The sequence below is a fragment of the Lissotriton vulgaris genome, chromosome 6, assembly GCF_964263255.1.
Source record: "Lissotriton vulgaris chromosome 6, aLisVul1.2, whole genome shotgun sequence".
In the NCBI taxonomy this organism is placed as follows: Eukaryota; Metazoa; Chordata; class Amphibia; order Caudata; family Salamandridae; genus Lissotriton; species Lissotriton vulgaris.
In genome coordinates this window covers 1,607,134,070-1,607,149,512 of record NC_141694.1, presented here as the reverse complement: position 1 = coordinate 1,607,149,512, position 15,443 = coordinate 1,607,134,070, and the positions used below count along the sequence as shown (strand labels likewise).

At 40.4% G+C, this 15,443-nt stretch overlaps 1 protein-coding gene and 1 pseudogene across 1 annotated transcript in view; one reads left to right on the top strand and one right to left on the bottom strand.

The window, feature by feature from the left end:
• Positions 1–15,443, top strand: part of TTC7A (tetratricopeptide repeat domain 7A) — a 1,603,679-nt gene that overhangs the window by 1,564,088 nt on the left and 24,148 nt on the right. The gene's annotated exons all lie outside the window — the stretch shown is intronic.
• Positions 11,453–12,650, bottom strand: LOC147709198 (small ribosomal subunit protein mS31 pseudogene; annotated as a pseudogene).

The following is a 15,443-nucleotide window of genomic DNA, read 5'->3' as shown; positions in this document are numbered from 1 at the left end:
GGGTTTGCTAGAAAAAGAAATCACAGTAAAATACCTGCTTTTATCTGATATACGGGGTTTTCGGTATTTACATTTGATACAACATGTTAAAATATTACTTAAATAGATACAACGCCTGGATTTATTCGGTTTAAGGGGAAGAGGTCAATAATAAAGTGCAAATGCAGGTTTTAATTAAGAAATGTGCAAATAATGCTAACAGTGCTTTAGTTATGTGCAAATATCGCAAAATGTGCAAAATATGGCAATTCAAGCAGACTGTAAACTCTCAATATGTGCAAAACAAGCTATTATATCCCCTCCTACGTCTAAATCCTCTTTTACGGCAGAAATTATTCTATAACCAGTAAATGCAAAACGGAGTATATATATATACAAACCTTTTTCCTTCTTCTATCCCTCCACTATCCTTCTGAATCCAAATAACTGACTAACCTTTCCACTACTCAAATTACTTTCATTTTTCACTATACTAATTCAACACTAATCTTTCAATGGGTTCCGGAGTAGCTTGCTACTTGCAGAAAAATCGATTTGATGCCTCGTCAGGGAAAGTAAGCACTATATTAATGCAATTACAATACAGCCCACTACTATTATATATTATGGCTATATTTAGGTGTGGGCTGCTGCGTTTGTAGGGGTATAGGGTGGGAAGATTATTAATTAACAATGTATTAGCAAATAACTATGAATTGTTAATGATTTAATTGATTATTAATTATGTAAATGATGTTATTATATTTTGTTTTATAAATTATTAGGGTTATTCAAGTATGTAATATGTTTGAAGTCAAGTACTTTCCCTAGTGTTGCACAGACTGGAATGGGAATAGTAAATCTAACCCTTCCAATGTCCAGCACTTTCCCTTCTGTAGCACAGACTGGAGTGGGAAAAGTAAATCTTACCCCTCCGAAGTCCAACACTTTCCCTATTGTACTACTGACTAGAGTGGGTATAGTAAATCTTACCCACCGTAGTCCAGCACTTTCCCTACTGTTGTACAGACTGATGTAAGAATAGAAAATCTAACCACTCTGAAGTTCAACGCTTTCCTTACTGTGGCATAGACTTGAGTGGGAATAGTAAATCTTCCCCCCTCCGAAGTCCAACATTTTCCCTACTGTAGCGCAGACTGGAGTGTGAATAGTAAATCTTCCCACCTCCCAATTCCAATACTGTCCCTATTGTTGTACGGACTGGAGTTGGAATAGTAGATTTAACTCCGAAGTTCAACGCTTTTTCTACTGTTGTACAGACTGGAGTGGGAATAGTAAATTTAACCCCTCTGAAGTCCACATTTTTTAGTACTCTTTATAGTATGTTAAGTACATTTTATGGGAGTTTTTTTAAATGTGTAATATTTAATTTATTGTATAAATGAATTTCTATTTTTTTTATATTTTTATTGCGTATTTTATATATATATATATATATATATATATATATATATATATATATATATATATATATATATATATATATATATATATTTATATATATATTTATATATATATATATATATATATATATATGTATATATATGTATATGTATATATATATATATATATATATATATATATATATGTATATATATATATATATATATATATATATATATATATATATATATATATATATATATATATTACCTACTGGCGGTCGCCAGTAGGTAGTTATAGTTAGGATTTTTTTCAATGTTAAATCTGAAAATTCTATTTGGAATAACTTTGGCGCCGGTTGACGAATCTGCCTGAAAATTTCCTCAAAATGGCCTCGCGGCGTTCCGGTCCTTCCCTGAAAGTTTGGGGGGGATTCGTCAAGCGGGGGCCGAGATAAAAGGGGGGTCCCAAAACGCGTTTTCCCCATGTTAATTTCCATAGGGCGGTCGATTTCACTTTTAGCCCGAACGGCTGAATGGATTTCCACCAAACTTGGCAAAATTGTAGGGACTGGTAGCCCGATGTGCCTTTGCTATGTCTCAAGATATGTGCTCCAGTGGATTTTGAGTAATTAAGGTTCAAAAAAATATATATATCTATAGCAGCGCTCCGGTAAGCGCACCGGTACGCGCACCGGGCGCGCCACGCGACTTACGCGCAGAAAGCTGATTGGCTCTGGGGTGTCTGTAAACATTCTAAACAGTCCGGAGCGGCCGCCATCTTGTGTCTCGGTAGGATCGAGACACAAGAGGTGGCCAAAACAAAGGGGGAAATGACCATAAGGGGGCAGAGTAGACCCCCCTTGACCCCCTAGGTTTGATGTGGGGGCCATAAAAGGGCCCCACGGGGCAAAAAAAAATTTTTTTTTTTGATTTTCGCGGGGGGAGCGCCCGGTACGCGCACCGGTACGCTCCCCGGTGCGCGTACCATGGGGAAAAAGAATGACAGTTTTAAAAGTAGCTGATTAGAAAAAAAATATTTAGTTGTTTTTTTTTATACATACACATACATATATATAAATGCATATGCACATATATATATGCATATATGTCTATATGTGTGCGTGTAGAGAGAGGTAGAGAGGTAGAGGTGTAGAGGTAGAGAGGTAGAGAGGTAGAGATTAGTAGAGAGAGAAGAGAGAGGTAGAGAGGTAGAGAGTAGAGAGTGAGTAATAGAGAGTAGAGAGTGAGTAGTAGAGAGTAGTAGAGAGCAGTAGAGAGAGTAGCAGAGTGAGTAGTAGAGAGTAGTAGAGAGTAGTAGAGTGAATAGTAGAGAGTAGTAGTAGAGAGTAGTAGTAGAGAGTGAGTAGTAGAGAGTGAGTAGTAGAGAGTAGTAGAGAGTAAGTAGTAGAGTGAGTAGTAGAGAGCAGTAGAGAGTGAGTAGTAGAGAGTGGGAGAGAGTAAGTAGTAGAGAGTAGTGGAGAATATTCCAAAGTTTGGCATAGCACCACTTTCACAATGAGTCCAATCAAATCATATCACTTAGAGTACTTATTGAAGCGCTGAATCTTGGTGTATATTCAAATGCTTTTATTTTCCTTAAGTTTATGTACCACAGCCAGCCGAAACGTTTCGTTCTGTACAACAGAACTTCTTCAGGGCGTTCTTATTTCCTTCAAGTTATGTCGGTATCCCGTTGTCATATAACTAGATATTTCTTCCAAATGTTAGACGAGACATAAGTATATTCTTATTAAAAGTGACTAGGTATCAATTTTACCCACACAATTCGAGCAGACTTGAGTAATTTATATCATCCTCAAAGTCAGTCTTTCAAAAATTCCAAAGTATAGGACATGATAATCCAAATCCAAATGTTTCTCAAGAAAAGTCATTTACAATCGTTCGGAATATCGGTGTTTGGGCAGATATGATCCAGGGACCCCCAGTATGCAAGGGGAATTAGTCCCCCCTCTGCAAAGGCGCCAGTGGCCTGCATTGCAGAGAGGTGTAACAAGGGTGTGGCCTCATTACACTTCTCTGCAATGCAGCTCCCTCGCGCATACTGGAGGCTCCTGGTGGACTAGTTGACCCCAGGGACCTCCAGTATGCAAGGGGAATTAGTTCCCCCTCTGCAAACGCGGCAGTGGGCTGCGTTGCAGAGAGGTGTAACAAGGGGCATAGTCTCATTACACCTCTGCAATGCAGCCCCAGGCGCATACTGGAGGTTCCAGGTGGGCTAATTGGCCCCCAGGGGCCCCCAGTATGCTAGGGGAATTAGTTTCCCCTCTTCAAACATGCACGGGGGCTGCGTTGCAGAGAGGTGTAAAAAGGGTTGTGGCTTCATTACTCCTCTCTGCAATGCAGTCCCCTGGCGCATACTGGAGATTCCTGGTGGGCTTTCAGGTCTTATATAGTTAGGAATTAGCATTAAAAAAACCTTTGAAATTCACTGAAAAAACCACAGGTTTCACACCAGTTATAGTTAGGAATTAGCATTTAAAAAACCTTTGAAATTCACTGAAAAAACCATAGGTTTCACACCAGTTATAGTTAGGAATTAGCATTTAAAAAACCTATTAAATTCACTGACAAAACCAGTTATAGTTAGCTGGAAATTTTACTGATATAAAACCAATGAAATTCCACGTTATAGTTAGTTGGACTCACTATAACTTGCGCGTGCAATGCACTGCTGATGACGTCACATATTACATCACTCATGACATGGTCAGTGACATCACTCATGACATCACTGATGACACCATCCTTGTGACAAAGTGACAGACCTCCTTTCACTGTAATGTAACCCTTGAAACATATATTCAAAAATAGAAACTGAAATTTAAAAAAAAATGGAGATACCCATATCAGTTACAACAAGCAATTCAGTAATTCCACCATCTATATACACATCCAGTCATTCACCAACAGTTCTATATAGTCACTCATACATATACTCACTCATCATATAAAGTGATACACCTATACATCCTGTTACACACCGACAGTCATCCAAAGGTAACTCACACACATACTCACACGTGCAAATAAACTATTGAACATCCATTCATTTGAATATAGAGTTATACACACACTTCCACCTTACTTCTATTGAAAATTACACATATTTATTCTCTTAAACAATCACTTATAGAAACACATACTTATTTAAACAAGAACTCTTACAATCTCTTACTCTTACATATACTCACTTATATACATCAATATTCACATATACTAGATTAAAACATATGTAGTTACTGATAAAGACACTAGTGAGACGGTCATTCACTCACTAACAAACACATATACACACTCATCCACCCATACAGTCCTGCACATATGCTGTCTTCAAAACACATACAAACAGAGAGTCAGTCACTCATGCATCTATGTGCTAAGTAATACCCCCACCAAACCATATAGACACGGTATGCACCTGTTACAACGCATTTTTTACAACGCAGTACTGTTACAACGCATCTATTACAACGCAGATACTGTTACAACTCATGTTTTTACAACGCATTTTTTTACAACGCAGGTACCTTTACAACGCATACCATTACAACGTAAGTATTGGTAAGTATATAATTATATTTTAAATGTTATATGTTTGGGGAAAAGGGGTATTTTTAGGGTTCAGGGTCAGTTTTGGGTTTTAGGGTAAAGGGGTATTTTTAGGGTTCAGGGTCAGTTTTCAGTTTTTTGGTAAAGGGGTATTTTTAGGGTTCAGGGTCCGTTTTTCGTTTTTGGGTAAAGGGGTATTTTTAGGGTTCAGGGTCAGTTTTTAGTTTTGGGGTAAAGGGGTATTTTTAGGGTTCAGGGTCAGTTTTTAGTTTTTGGGTAAAGGGGTATTTTTAGGGTTTAGGGTCAGTTTTCAGTTTTTGGGTAAAGGGGTATTTTTAGGGTTCAGGGTCAGTTTTCAGTTTTTGGGTAAAGGGGTATTTTTAGGGTTCAGGGTCAGTTTTCAGTTTTTGGGAAAAGGGGTATTTTTAGGGTTCAGGGTCAGTTTTTAGTTTTTGGGTAAAGGGGTATTTTTAGGGTTCAGGGTCAGTTTTCAGTTTTTGGGTAAAGGGGTATTTTTAGGGTTCAGGGTCAGTTTTTAGTTTTTGGGGTACAGGGGTACAGGGTAAAAATAAATTAAAATTAATTTTAAAATAAAATAATTAATTGAAATTAAATTAAATTACATTAAATTATTTTTGGGGTTGAGGGTCAGTTTTGAGTTTTTGGGGTACAGGGTAAAAATAAAGTAAAATTAATTTTAAATTATTATAATATTTAATTAAATCAATTAATTGAAATTAAATTAAATTAAATTACTTTAATTTATTTTTGGGGTTGGGGGTCAGTTTTGAGTTTTTGGGGGTACAGGGGTACAGGGTAAAAATAAAGTAAAATTAATTTTAAATTAAATTAATTAATTGAAATTAAATTAAATTACATTAAATTATATTTTTAAAAATTAATTTACGATTATAATATTAATATTAATATATACTTACCAATACTTACGTTGTAATGGTCTGCGTTGTAAAGGTACCTGCGTTGTAAAAAAATGCGTTGTAAATACATGAGTTGTAACAGTATTCGCGTTGTAAAAGATGCGTTGTAACGGTATGCGTTGTTACAGTCCGCGTTGTAACATCATATATCCTATAGACACGCATACTGATACTAAGAGAAACATCTAATAACCCATATACATACGCATGTAGCTACTTACCAACACATGTAGCCACTTATACACAAAGTGAAACACTAATATATATATTTAAATATTTAAACATTAGTCACTAATATTTATTTTTCAGAAACACACATATTCACTGGATGGTGTCATCAGTGATGTCATGAGTGATGTCACTGACCATGTCATGAGTGATGTAATATGTGACGTCATCAGCAGTGCATTGCACGCGCAAGTTATAGTGAGTCCAACTAACTATAACGTGGAATTTCATTGGTTTTATATCAGTAAAATTTCCAGCTAACTATAACTGGTTTTGTCAGTGAATTTAATAGGTTTTTTAAATGCTAATTCCTAACTATAACTGGTGTGAAACCTATGGTTTTTTCAGTGAATATATATATATATATATATATATATATATATATATATATATATATATATATATATATATATATATATATATATATATATATATATATTGAAAGCTCCGCAGGTCTGCGACCGGCAACCGGCAACAGATCAGCAACAAAACGGCACTCGCAGCAGAGATTTAAACCACGTACGGTTTATTTAGCACAAAAACAATCCAAACAGACGCGTTTCAGCACTTGCCTTCGTCAGTGTCAGCTGGCGACGGCAAGGCGGAAGTTGATAAGGCTCATTTCATTGAAACAAAAAACGGATCATAACACAAATAAAAGCGCCATCTTAAAGAGATGAAATAACGCTATTTACAATACAAAATGATAAACTTTCTCGAGCAGTGAATATAAGCTGTACAATTAATCATCCTTAATCCTGTAAACTCTCCAGAATATATGTTTCAAAACATTAAGCCATGGATGGGCAATTGCTCTAACAAATTAAACTTGAAATCATAAACCAGCTTAAAGCTCACTGCTCGACTGATCATATTAACATGTTGGTGTACAGTTCAAGTATCCCAATCCCCATGATCTCCAGAAAAATTGGCAATGATTGAGGCCTGGATGGCCATAAACATAAATACCACAATTTACATTGCCACATTAAATTAACCCTAAATCTATAAAAAAGACAAAGGGGGTGGGGGGGTTTGTTACTGTAAACCAAATAATATCAAAGCATTTCAGTATAAGGTAGATGTACTACAGACAGTGACGTAGTTCAGGAAACGGGGATTGTGTTTATAGGTGGGATAGTAGCTCTTCCCCTGCATTGAGTCCTCCTGGTGACTTAGTTTGGAGGTCGATAATATATCGTGACTCCAAACGTCTAAGTTGCCTTTTGAGATCTCCACCCCTGATGTCTTGAGGGATGCAGTCTAAGCTGAAGAAGCTGAGTAGTGTCCTATCGCTATTGTGGTGACTTGCAAAATGCCGGGCCATCGGATAATTTTCATCTTTATTTGCAATGGCCCGTTGGTGCTCTAAGATCCTAAGCTTAACTGCTTTCGTAGTGCTTCCTACGTACATCCGTCCGCAGGGGCACTTCAAGCAGTATACCACAAATGTGGTTGAACAGGTGATGAACTTATTAATTTTGATCTTAGATTCCCTATGTGGCACCTGATAGCTCAATACCCTCTGGCTGTTACTGCAGGCCTTGCATTTCCCGCATGGGTACGAGCCATGCATTGTCTGCAGTTCTCCTTTTGACTTCCCCTTCTGTAGGTGGCTAGTGACGAGTCTATCTTTTAGTGATCTTATTCTTCTAAAAGTTATCATGGGATGTTGTTGTAGGTCCTTCCCAATTACATTGTTAGATTGGAGGATCCCCCAATTTTTAACCATGATAGCTCTCACTTTATTGGCTGCCACTGAATAGTTGGTAATGAGTCTTATGATGCCACTCCCACCTTTGGGAATGTCGACCTTCTTATCCTGTAGGAGGGTATGTCTTTCGACTTTCTCTGCCTTCTTCTCAGCTTGTTGGAGGGTAAATGCAGAGTAGCCGCGAGATTTAAAGCGTTTCACGCTTTGTTGTGCGGCCTCTGCATAATCTCTCTCCAGAGAACTGTTGCGCTTGATCCTCAACAGTTCCCCGTAGGGGATGCTCTTGACTAGGGAGGTCGGATGTCTGCTGCGTCCATGGAGGACAGAGTTACCCGCCATCTCTTTTCTAAAGAGGGCGGTTTGGATTGTGCCTGAGTCAACGAAAACCCTGAGATCTAAATATTTAACCTCTGTCTTACTCATTGTACAGGTATATATATTACCTACTGGCGGTCGCCAGTAGGTAGTTATAGTTAGGATCTACTTTCCATAGGAAATCCGCAACATTCTATTGGGAATAACTTTGGTGCCGGTGGACGAATCTTCTCGAATTTCTCAAAGTTCGTGGCCCGCTCCGCTCCGCTCCTTCCCTGAAAATGTGGGGGGGATTCGTCAAGCGGGGGCCGAGATAAAAGGGGGGTCCCGAAACATGTTTTCTCCATGTTAATTTCCATAGGGCGGTCAAACTCATTTTTAGCCCGAACGTCTGAATGGATTTCCACCAAACTTGGCTAAATTGTAGGGACTGGTAGCCCGATGTGCCTTTGCTATGTCTCAAGATATGTGCTCCAGTGGATTTTGAGTAATTTAGGTTCAAAAAAATATATATATCTATGGCAGCGCCCCGGTACGCGCACTAGGGAGCGCTCTGGGCGCGCCACGCGAGGTGCGCACGGAAAGCTGATTGGCTCTCGGGTGTCTGTAAACATTCGAAACAGTCCGGACCAGCCGCCATCTTGTGTCTCGGTAGGATAGAGACACAAGAGGTGGAAAAAAAAACAGGGGAAAATGACCATAAGGGGGCAGGGTTGCTCCCCCCTGACCACCTAGGTTTGATGTGGGGGCTATAAAAGGGCCCGCGGAGCAAAATATATATATATATTTTTTGATTTGCGCGGGGGGAGCGCCCGGTACGTGCACCGGGGAGCGGACCGGGGAGCGGCCCATGGGGAAAGAAGAATGACAGAGTTTTTAAAAAATGTAGCCTTTTTTTATAAATTGGAGGTAGTTCTAATAAGAACTGTTTTTTTTCTTCTTTTTGTTGTTTTATATTTTTTTATTGTTTTTTTGAACATGTTTTACTTTTTTGGGGTTTTCTGAACAGTTTTATATTTTTTTTGTATTTTTCATGGGGAGAAACGAAAAAACAGGGAATTGAAAATGGCTCAACTGGAGCCCAAAAAAAAAAAAGAAAAAATTAGGGTTTTTTGGGGCATTTGTGGTTGTCTCCAGCTAGGACTACGAGCTTTATGCTCAGTTCACCATAAGAGATGGTCTTCCCACAATGAATACAAGTAATTCGGAAATCCGCAAACCGTGGCTGAATGCAAGGGATTGTCTCCCTTGCCTCTGGTCCCGACGGAGTGGGTTGCTTTCTTTTGGAGTTGGTGCTTGTAGATTGGGGAGGGTTACTGGCCAGTTCCCTCATCTCTGCAGCAGAATAGTTCATTGGATGCTTGCGCTGCATGTGTCTAATCATGGTGTTGTTTCCGAATTAATATTTTTTATTCGGGTTCCCCTAGAAAGTTCCATGAAACAGATTAGGCAAGTCACCTTGGCCGCATTTATCTTTTTTCTTCCCCTCTGGGATCGAAAAAAACTCTCATACAATGTGTGGTCTTGGCTGGTATGGGGTATTGTGTTCTTCAAGCCATCTTCTCCTCCCCTCCTCCTCCTCCTCCTCTTCCTCCTCTTGTTGACCACCAATGTAATCTTGTGGTGGTCCTCTTGGTGGTTGTGGTGGTGGTGCAGATGCTCCAGCTGCTGCTGCTACTGAAGCCATTTTATAGTTCAAAAAGGTACAGAGAGGTCCAAACAGGTCTTCCTCTGTCAAAGGACAAAGTCAGAATAAGGAAAAAAGGTGGGGTCTTTCATCATTTGGAAAAAAAAAGGCCTGAACCAATGAGAAGTGTTATTTTCAGGTCACAAGACCAGGGATTTCATCATTATGAAACCAAAACTGTTCTGCACCAATAAAAAGTGTTATTTTAAGGTCACATGACCGACGCGCTTACGCGACGCGCCCCCGGGCGCGCCGCGGGTCGCGTCGCGTAAGCGCGTTGGATGTTTACGTTGCGCGATCGTATTCGCTCGAGTGCTTCCGGGTGCGCTTAGGCCATGCGTATCACGCGGACGCGGCTACGCGATACGTCACGATTATATTTTCGTTTGCGGCAATAGCGCTAATGGGACGCTCTCCGGAGCGCGCCCCGGGGCGCTTCAAAAGACTACGCTCTCCGGGGTGCTCACGAGACGCGCCACGGGAGCGCTCCAGGGTCAAAATAGTTTTTTTTCAGTGAATTTGATAGGTTTTTTAAATGCTAATTCCTAACTATAACGGATGTGAAACATGGTTTTTTCAGTGAATTCCTAACTATAACTGGTGTGAAACCTATGGTTTTTTCAGTGAATATATATATATATATATATATATATATATATATATATATATATATATATATATATATATATATATATATATCCACAAACCCTCCAGCAGAACTGTAGGAAGAGGCCACACGAGGAACTCAGGAAACCAGCCTTTATTGGACACGCAGGTAATATATATATGTGTGTGTGTGTGTGTATATATATATATGCGTTATTGTCTTAGTAATACATTTTAAATAATAATACAAGTCATATAATGTAAATATTTGTATTAATTATGTTACACTATATATATATATATATATATATATATATATATATATATATATATATATATATATTGTCAAACAAAATGCCACAGAAGCTTCGAGGGTGCACACAAAAACCACTGACTTATTTGTTGAGTAACTTGCTGCTTTATTCAGGATTGCATTTCTGACCTGACGCGTTTTGAGAGCACTCACTTACTGTGGCGTAGTGAAACTTGAGGAGGCCCCCCTGGAAGGTTGACTAAAGGGCCCCCCAATGCTCCAGACCCAGTCAGGAGCTCTCAGGACAGGGGCCCCACCGCCGTTTGCAGTGCTGGAGGGGGCCTCCTGGAGCTCAGTCCCCCCTCGCACACTGGAGGCCGCGGGTGCTATTGTTACTCCACTGCCTTTATTTGTGTTTTGGGATTTCTCCAAAGTGTATCTGGGGTAAAATAGTGCATATTGAATCACATAAGACTAGCAATACCGACAAAATATGAAAAGATGCACATTCGTGGGGGCTTGTGGGTTCTTAAGCATTTTTCTTAGATGGATACTGCCCATTTCTGAATTTTTGTACAGTAAAACGACTCCAAAGTTGATAAATACATTTTCACAGAAGTTTTTTTTTTTTTTGTGACAATATTAGCTTTATTGATCAGACAAAATGAAAATAGTATTTAAGATACTTTTATGCTATCAAAAAAAGCACAAAAACATTTCTTTGAAAATCAAACATAGCTTTAAGTTTACCAAAAACTCAGATTGGCTTAGTTGACTCTTTAGTTGAGGCACAGGCCGCTCTCACGTAAAATGTCCTCCTTTTGTTGGAAGTAATCATAGTACCACTGAATGTGCTCAGTTTTTTGCTTCACAGTTAAACATGGGTTTTTGGAAAGCCCACAGATTACTAGTTCCATGAAGTGGCGAATTGGTCCTTGTTTTGGGAAATCTTCCAAGTGTTTTTCCAGAAAAACATGCTCATGAAATTCAACTTTCTGCTCCTCTTCAAGACCTGCTTCGTTGTGAATGGGGAACTCCCAAAGCTTCCCTTCTTTTGTCCACTGGATCATCTCCTCGAACCCGTTACGCGGTAATCGCTGGTTGACTGATGCAATCTCATTTGCCAGCTCCATATTCCACAGGGTTGGCTTGGAGTCCAATTCAGTAGACCCTTCGTCTGCAGTGGCCGCAGCATTAAATATATTGAGTCGTTTTCCTATGTACAGCCCCCGCCTACTTTTGACACCAGTAAGTTCTTGGGTGATGCCTCTGTTGAGTGTATATCCTTTTCCATCATCGTCAAATCGAATTTGATTGGCAGGCCTGGACCCAGGTCGGACTGATGGACTTTTACCAATCTTCATTTCTGAGATGATATTACTAATATTGTTGGGTTCTCCTCTCTTCTGGGCGTCAGTCTCCTCATCGTATCTCCTCAGCTGTTGAAGTAGCTCAGATTCAATCTGTTTTTTGTCAAAAGGCAGTGACGAAGCAACAGCCGAAGCAGCAGCCACGAGTTCTGGAGTCACTGACTTGCTCTTGGTCATGTTGTCTTCAGTAGCTTTCTGAAACATGCTGCTTGTGCTTTCAAGGTCATTATGTTGCTCTGTGGTTTGTTCCCTGAATCTGGGCATTTTCATGGCTCTCAACTTTTTCTTTGAACTTAGTTCCACTTTCATGCCACCAATAAGGTTTATCAAGTTCTCCTTGGTATTCTTTGAAGGCTGCTTTTCCGTCACAGACTCCTTCTCAGTAGCCTCTTCTGTGGGAGGACCTGCCACATCTTTACTGCTCTTGAAGATAGAGCTGCTGCTTAACCACCTCAAGGCATTTTCTTCAATCCTTATGTGGGGAACAGACACACCCCATCTCCGACTAAGGGAGCCCCGAGCACCCCGGCACAGGGAAAAACTCCTGCGCATCTTTGAGCTATCGTAGGGTACACATGTATGTACGACTGAAGTTTAGTTTTCTCAGTCTTGGGGGTTTAAAAAACAAATTGTAGGATTGAGCATTTTGAAACACTTTCGACTGGTAGCATTGGTCAAGAAATGGTATTTTTTAAACTTGCTCAATCTCATCTCTCTTAATTCGCTCATCCCTTTTAGCATTGCTATCACTCGTTGTTTATCTATCTCACACGTTTTCTCAGTCTTTCTCACTTTCTCTCACCCCCTCTCTTTTAATCCCTTCCTCTATTTGTCTTGTACACTCTTTTGCTCTGTGTTGCCTTCTCTGTCTGGGGCTGTGTCAGTCTCTATTTTAGTCTTTCTCTTGTTCTAACTCATGCTTTGTCCCCTTATTTCTCTTTATGTATGCTTATCTACTAATGTCACTGTTTCTCACTTCTTCTCTCACTCGCTCCCTCGGTCTTTCCTTACACAGTCCCTATCTGTCTCTCAGTTTCCTTGTCTTTCTTTGTCATTCTCTCTATGGCTCTCATTATCCCAGGCCGCGTCTATCTGTCACTCTCTCTCTTACTTACTCACTTTGTATCTTTCTCCCTTTGTCTCTATTACATTGTCTGTCTTGCATACTATTTTTCCTTACTCTTTCTTTCACGCGTTCTCATTCCAAGTACTTCCCTGTTTCTAATGTTCTCTCTATCAGTCCAATTCTGACTCTCTCTTTTACTGTTTCTTATTATCAGTGGCTTCAACCTATCTCTTGCCCTTGCCACTCGCTCTCTCTCTGTCACTATGTGCCAATCTTTTTGCCCGTTTCTTTCCCCCTCCCACTACTTTAACTCTTCCTTTGCAACCTCCATCCTATTAAACAACTTCACAGGCCTTGACAGGAGACCTATGCCAGAATATATGGTATACAGAAACACTTTTAGATAAATATTGTGTCTGTCCGAATTGCCATTTATGGAAAATATAGTCCCATTGGGTGCAGATTTTATTTTGTTAACTCCAACAGGTCGATATTTTTTGTACAATATTTAGACCACGATTTTTAAGTCTGATGATTCTCGCAATGTTAGTCCGGTACAGCATCGCTGGCAAGTTCACTGGGGCTGGAAGAAGAGTGTGGGAACGTATATGGGTGTGTGGCTCAGCGCCCGCTGGCACTCTTGCTGAGATAGAATGAAATGGGCAGCAAGTCCTAGCTGAAGATTGGACCAGAACAGGAGTGAGGATGCAGGAGCACAAGCCGCTTCCGCTTACCACCGAAAATGGTTTATCGGGCACATAATGAGTATCGCAGGGCTATATCCTAACCATTTTCAGGACATTTCCTATTGTTACCGAAGCATTTTTCAACGCCAACTGAAATTCTCTTCTACACCCTTTCTAAAGGGTGTTTATTTTTTCTCTTTAAAAGAAAAAAAAGCACAGTTGCAAATGAACTTTTTCACCTTACAGAGTCTTTACACGAGCAGCAGTTACTTTACACAAGGTAATGTTATTTTTTTTAGGCACAGTGAGATTAAGTGATTTGCCCAGATCACAGGAGGTCTGGCTGACACCGAGATTTGTAACTAGTTCGTACAATGCCCAGTACTTAATTTGAGCCTGTGGTTTCCTGTGCTCAACACTGGCATTTAATTGTCAACACTGGTGCTTGTGCCAGCCTGCCACAAGGTGGAGCTGTCTGGCTAATTTAAAGATGACCACAACAACAATTAATTTGTAATTCAATATACATTAAAATGACTATTCCCTGCTACTCAAGCTATTCTTACAGCTCTGGGGGCCTGGAATAGTCCGAATTGCCACACTTGAAGGAGTGGGATGGTTAGTAGTTGTGTTTTTAATATCAGTGGCAGCGCTGGCAGTGGCAATGTGTGGCACAAGCTGAAGTGGCCTCCTGGCGAGAGCCCCATCACTTATTTTCTCACAAATTAAGAGCTGAAGGAGCGGAGAGAGCCAGCTTTAGACAAGGCAGGGAGCAGCAAACACTCCAAGAGAGGCAGGAGCTGGAAGGCGTGAAATTGGCCGGTGGGTGCTGGATGCATGGCCTCACCGATCGTCACCAGTTGTGGTGTTCAAAAGATGAGACAGCAGGCAAAGGTGAGATGTTTGAAGATTTATTTCAGAGTTGCAGCACCCACGACAGGGCACTCCCACTTCGTACCAGGATCTCCACTAACTGAATAACGTTGGCAGAATGCTGGCACGCTTGGTTCGTAGCCCGATCATGGAACCTTGTTTAAATAAAGCAAAACCCAGAGACATCCTTGCGCTGAGTACATCGCAAGGAAGGTCCCAAACGCTACAACTGACAATGCCCCACCCTCTCCACTTCTTGACTTAGTTCATAGGATTGCCATAGCAAGTGGTTAACCATTCTATGTACATTATGCAGGGCACAAGTCCTAAAAAAAGAAGTGGGGGGATGCTGACGTCACGACAGGAAGTGACGTCACAAAAGGTGGCCTGCACCAACAGACTAATTGCCTCCCCCCACACCTTAGATGTGATTGCATCAGAGAAGCCAGCGTGTGAGCAGCGTTCTGAATGAGCTCCGATCTCGCCCCAGAGAGGCTAAAGAGTGAATGTGTGGCTCCATTTGCTCCAGTAATCGAGCTCCCGGTAAAAAAGGTGGGGGGACGCCGTCCACCCGCTTGGTACCCTGACTCGAGCCCTGACATTATGAGATAATGTTCATGCAGTCTGTTCTGATTCCGTTGTCCTACATACCGAGCAGCTAGTTCTCTCAACTGCAGCACACTTTCAATGACACGTAATATGTGGCCAACTCAGCTAAAACAGAGGCCATGATTTTAAACCCAGCTTTAAAT